At 42.2% G+C, this 6,502-nt stretch overlaps 1 protein-coding gene across 3 annotated transcripts in view; it reads right to left on the bottom strand.

The window, feature by feature from the left end:
* Sytl2 (synaptotagmin like 2) overlaps positions 1-6,502 on the bottom strand; it is a 147,235-nt gene that overhangs the window by 114,911 nt on the left and 25,822 nt on the right. The window lies entirely within an intron of this gene.

The raw sequence follows: 6,502 nt of genomic DNA, 5'->3' as shown, positions 1-6,502 counted from the left end.
GTGTGTGTGTAATAAATAGAGTTGTACCTGGATAAACAGTGAGGGCAGTGTGTAGTGCCTGGGCCACCAGAGTGAAAAGAGGACGAGTCCCAAAGCTCTGGCCAAAGTAAGTATCATGTCCAGTTTTTAAGTGTCAGAAAATAGAGCTAACCCAAGCAAACTTCTGTACTTTAAGGCCTTCTCGTCCTTCTTCATGTCCAAGATTAGTGTTGTCCATCCCACCGACGCTTGGATCAGGTCTGCCTTTGGTTCTTGTACAATTCTTCTCCCAGACTAACGAAAATGTTGGTAGGCAACAGCCTCATTCTGTCAGCAAGTCACAGCTCTGCACAGCCTGGGAAGCTCCCTTCACCTTTTAGAGGCCTGCACTCAGGTAAAACTGGATCCTTGGCTTAGGTGCAGGAAAGAACTTCAGGACAAGGCACAGTGGGAGTTCATTAAAGGAAGAAATGCACACAAGGAAAGAGTAAAGTACACCTTACCTGTGGGCTTCTCACGGGAGTCTGGGTTAACTCTTAATGACTCTATAGGAGGCTGAGAGCTTTTAAAGATGTCAGCTTTCACTGACAGGTTTCCAAGGGACCCTCCCCTGCTCCATCCCTCTTCTCCTTCAGGTGTGACTCTGGAAGTGCCATGGATGGGCTTGCAATCTGGTAAAGCCAGGAGCCACTAGGGTTTTGAAAGGGGTTTCTGGAAAGAGGCCTAGAAAACTTCAGGCTCACAGTTGGGAGGGAGAACGGCCTGAAGCAGTACTTGACTCTCAACTGGAAGAAGCTTCAACCTAGGCTTGGACCTAGGCTTCCATGTTCCATGATTTTTCCCTGTATTTCTATCGTGACTCAGTTCCATTGTGGGCTACAAATGGACCTGGGAGCCCTTGAACTATAGGTGTTTAAGGAGCACATTCTGGCTTTTCCCCCAAGTCTGAAGAGTTTCATGGGTCCTGTGAGAGAACATTTAGGTCCCAAAAGAGAGCTGACTAAACTACTCACTTTGCCTTTAAAGAGGCTACTCTAGAAGTAATTTCAACTTTAGATAAGTAATATACTGGGTATGCAAAAGTACCCCCACATGTGACAATTGTCATCATAAATGCTTATATATACATGGGACTAAGGTAGTTTGTTTTGCAAAGAATGGGCCTATAGTTAGGTCAGCTAGAAGGGATGAAAAGAAAAACTGTTGAAAATGTGCTGATTCTTGTCATACTACTACAGTGACAGCAAGGCAGACATGAAACTGAGGAGATGGAAGAGTAGCCATGCCTCCCCCTTGAGGGAAGCAGGCTGTATCCGGTTGGTGATAGCCGCTGTGAATGATTTGAATAGAGGGCATGGCAAGACATTTTCAGTATCTCACTTCCGTGGGTGATTACACTTGCCTTGGTTAGCGTCTTCCTTCCCATCTCCAGCCCTGAAGGGCAGGCAGACTGCTGCTCACCTGTAGAAACTTTGCAACATCTTGCACAAGGCACTGAGGAAACTCAACCCTGCTATGTCCAGTGTCAAATCTGCCCAAATACTCATCTTAACCTAAAGGACACTAGCCACACCTCAAAATGGTTTACAGAGGAGGCTGGGAAGATAACTCCGTGGTTAAAAACACTGGCTGCTCTTCAGAGGACCCAGGTTTGATTCCCAGAACCAGCATTACAGCCCACAACCATCTGTAACTCCAGTTCCAGGGAATTGGATGCCCTCTTCTGGGCTCCATGGGCACCAGGCAAAAGAGCAGTGCAGGTAAAATATCCGTCCACATAAAGTAATATAACAAATTCTATGGAATTTGTGTTACAAAAAGAAAGGCAGGGGGGGAAGCGAAGTGTAGAGCGGGACTAGCTGTGCAGACTTTGTTCCGGGTTTCTTGGTGGAACTAATTGGATCACTTTGGACCACTTATTCAACCTCTCTTGATGTGCAACCTTCTATTAAATAAAAATAATAACATTACCTGAACTGTACAAAGGAGACAGTGGTGTAACACTCTTGGTCCCTCTTGGTCAACACTAGTTAATATCGTAATAGTGATTATTAAGAGGAAGTTCTTGTAGTTCCTAGAGAGCAAAGTTGAATTGTTGAAGCCGGCCCCACTGGCTGCAGCCATTCTGTTCCATGCCTGCCAGCTATGTCATAGTGTTGCTGTACTATGCCTGCCAGTCATTGATGCAGAAAACTAACCTGACTCAGACCAGGGTCATGCTGACCACATACCCTGCTATGTTCTGTGTGTTCTGAGGTTTGTTAATCTAAAGAAATTCAACAATTGTAAGCTCCACTTAGGACCAATCAGAATAAAGGTCAGTTAGAACTATTCTGTCTAGCTAGCCAAAAGAGCTTGAGTCAGAGCCAACCACTAGGCAACACTTCCTGCACCTGCGCATGAGCTCATTGTGGTTTTTTTTCCTTTATAAGCCATTTCTGAGAAATGTTCGGGGCCTTGGCCCCAATTTCTGAGCTACAGCCCTAATTGATCGGTCTTGGGGTATTAATTCAATAGACCATCCCTGTCTGACTGAGATTGGTGTTTGTGTAGTTTGTGGGGTGATTCCTGGACCCCAACATAATTTAATAGTAATACATAGGGAGAGGAAAGTGTGATTCCAGAAACAAAAACCTAAAACTAAATATAAAGGTTGGTGTTATTCTATGAAACAAAATGGAGTGTGGTACAAGTGAACTTAGAAATTTTAGGTAGAACATGAATTTGGAGTACTTCTCTATTTGAGTGTGGGTTACCTAAAGGAGGATAAAATATGCCATCTGTAATAGTAACTTTTATTCACTTGGTGTAATTGTCATCTCAGGGGCTTACTGCAGAATAAGCTCACCATTTCTAGCTCTTTCTGAACTATGACTGGCTGGTTCAACTCATCAGTTCTTGGTCAAACTCCTCTCCAAACTGACTGATTCAATCTGGCTTCTCTCAGCTTCTCACTGACCTACTCTGCTTGGCTTCAATAACTCTGGCAATTTGTCTATTCTTCTGGCTCCTTCTTATTCTGTGGCTTCAAATGCTTCTGCTGACCTGGACGAACTCACAAATGAGCTCAACTTCACAGCATTGCACTCACTGCACAGACTCCCAATTCTGACTGACTCAACTCCCATTGCACTGAACTCAATCGATTGAACAGAATTCAAAGATCTGCATGGCCCTGTCTCCTGAGGGCTGGGATTAAAGGTACATATTACCATGTCTGACCTAAGCTTGTCTTTATCTGAAATGTATTCTATTCCAGCCTGCCTTGAACTCAGAGATCTGCTAGCCTCTGTTTCCTGGGATTAAAGGTATGTCTGAATTCCAGCGGGATCACACAAACCTAAAGGTCTTTGGATGTGATCCCTTGCCAGAGCAGCCATGTTGCTGGATTAAAATTCCTCTATAGTCATCCCTATGGAACTGAAGCAAAACAAAGCATTGATTTCAGGATCTTGTATGACACTCAACAGCTGCATTCCTAGAAAGGTACTGCTTGCAGTGAGAATCTGAGATTTAGCCCCTAGTTACTCAACTGTGACTTTGTGGACTTGTGGACACACTGCTGAACTGCTAAGTTTTAGAGTAGGTAAATACTTATTGATGAGATGACTAGATTCCTTCTTATTGTAAACAGTCTTCCCTCTAATTCTAACACAAGGAAGAACCAAGGACCTGGGAAAAATGTCACCGTATTTTTCTCTCCTGACTTTAATTCTTGCAACCTCTCTGACTCTGAGGCACATTCCTAAAGCATTTTCTTGTCATTGGTCTCCTTTTTGTTCTTACAGTTAGCTGTCATAGGATCTCTCACTTCTGGGCTAGAAAGACAGATAGCTCAGTGGGTAAAACACCTGCTATACAAGTGTGAGTACCTGAGTTCATATCCCCAGGACCCTGGTGAAGCAATACATAGTAGAGCAATTGTATGTAATCCCAGGGTTTTAGGGAGATGAGAAATGGAGACACAGAGAATCCATGGAACCTCTTGGCGAACTAATCTACCATATGCAGCAGAAAAATGGCAAAAGACCCTGCCTCATACATGGTAGAAGATGAGAACTGAGACCTGATGTTGTCTTCTGGCTTCACACACACTGTGGTACCCACACACCTATGCACATTCACATATACATAACACACATGTGCACATACATATACACACACACACATGCACACACACACATTGTACACAAAGATAATCTCTTTTAAAACTCATCCACTTGAAGGTCATCTCACTCTTGGTTTTTTTTTCCTTCTATCCTTTTCCTACTATCCTTCCTGTTACTCCATCTCTACCAAAACAAACTTGTACAGCACAAGCACTCAATAGATGCTCATTAAACTGTATTGACAGGCAGAGGTCTCATAGGAGATGTATTACAGAGGGCAGCAATTTTGGCACAATAGAAAAGGAAAAGAGCTGTCCTACAAGAGATGGACATGATTTTGCTTTGTGCTATGTAGATTTATAACATCTCACCCACTAAAAACTCTAATGCTGCAAAATTGCATCCGTGGAATGCGGAATGATTACTTATAGCAGGGATATCAAATGTACAGTATTTAGAAGACGTTTCGTCATGGTTCTGGGTCACCAGGTTTTCTAAGTAATTTGTAAATGTTGCACATCTTTTAAAACTTTTGAAATATAAAACTTTGTCCTTGAATCACATTGTGTTAGCAATCTCTCTGCAGCTTCTAATAAAGTTTGGCATCTGTCGCTATGGTCCTTTGTATTTTTCAAAGGCCTTTCACTTTGTTATGCTGTTTGGCTTTCACATTAACCCTGAGAAGTACTAAGGTCAGGTATGACTCTCTGCATTTCACAGATGAAGATAGAAGGGACTTGAAAGGACCAGGCCTTTTGGCCTCAGTCAAAGGCAAAGAAGACATCAAATGCAAATGATGCCAGGGACCTACTATCCAACAGATGTTCTGATATCCATGAAAACTGGGAAGCATCGTTATTTATCATCCTCTTGAGCAATAAGCATATGCAGATGTATATCAGTTTATATTCACATATATATATATGTGTGTGTGTATGTGTGTGTACCTTCATAATTAATGTCTCTCAAAGGTACAATGACCATTATTTATGACTCCAGTGATCTTTATCTATGCATGTCAACATTTCTTCTAACATTAGTTACATGTTTTACATCTCTAGATTTACCGTAATTGTGGTTTTATTAAGTGTGTGTGTGTGTGTGTGTATGTGTGTGTCTATGTGTGTTGCCAGCAGTTGTGATTCTGTGGGTGCTGGGTGTGGGTGCTGGTGATCAAACTGGCCTTCTCTACAAGGGCAGCAAATGCTTTGAACTACATTATTCAAGCTCCTCTATTAGTGTTTTAAAAATAGATTTTTCTTATTTTTGTGGTTGAAGAAAAAATGCTACTTTGAAAAAATCAGAAGACCTCTGTACTTATGAGTCAGCTAAAATGGTCAAATATGAATAGAAAACAAATTATATAAGTATTATTGATACATTATTGTGTATTTACATTTCCAGTACATCCTAATCCAGGCTAATTATATTTCTATGAATAGTGGCCACCCATTTTGAACAATGTACACTGTGTAGCATTGGACAAGTAGCTCAGCCTTCAGATATATCCCAGTTTCTCATCTGTAATCTCTGTGAATTGCTCAGGATTACACAGAATGATGGATGTAAGCTCACCTGGCTCATAGGAAGCACCCAGTGAGCTGTGGCTAACAATCACCTCCTGGTATCTTATAGTCTCAGCCCAGTTTGTTTTACTTAACAAAGGTTAGTCCAGCTCCATGAAGCTCACTTTCTTCCAGTATACTTGTAGAGAGCCACTTAAATAAGATGGACTCCAAAAAAAATAACTAAAATGCTGGGAATTATGACATAACTAATATACTAGAAAAAAAACTTAAAACAAGGTGGTCTTCCATTTTTTATTACTAGGGTGAAGTATATAAAGCACAAAGTTTCCCAGTTTAACCACATTTTGGTGTACTATTCTGTGGCGTCAACATTTATCTTGTTCTGTTGCCACCAGCCATTTCCAGAGACTTTCCACTGTTCCACTCTGAGGCTCCAAGCCTATTCAATTGTTCCTTTCTGCACCCCACCCCTACCACACCTCTAACCTCAGACAGATGGCTATGAGACTCCACTTATTCTCAGTTGATGAAGTCTGATCCTAGCCACCAGAGTCAGGGCTATCTCTTCCAGTACACTACAGTACCTGGCCCATCCTTCCTCTTACCTGTCATTTTCAGCATGTCACCACCTGCCCCTGACACCCAATATCTATTTCCCTCCAACTGTCTCTGTGGCTATCTTGTTCTCAGGCCCCAGGGTAGTTCAGGTTTAAATAATGTGTAATAATGTGTTCTTTCTGGTGATATCATCTAATCACAGTAATTGAGAGCTCGCTCTCCTCTTCTTCTTCTCCTTCTTCTCCTTCTTCTCCTTCTTTTCCCTCTTCTTCCTTCTCCTCCCCCTCCTCCTCCTCCTCCTCCTCCTCCTCCTCTTCCTCTTCCTCC

This window comes from Mastomys coucha, unplaced genomic scaffold (genome assembly GCF_008632895.1).
Source record: "Mastomys coucha isolate ucsf_1 unplaced genomic scaffold, UCSF_Mcou_1 pScaffold21, whole genome shotgun sequence".
NCBI classification, from domain to species: Eukaryota; Metazoa; Chordata; class Mammalia; order Rodentia; family Muridae; genus Mastomys; species Mastomys coucha.
The sequence above is the reverse complement of the archived record's forward strand: the minus strand, read 5'-3'. Positions and strand labels throughout refer to the sequence as shown.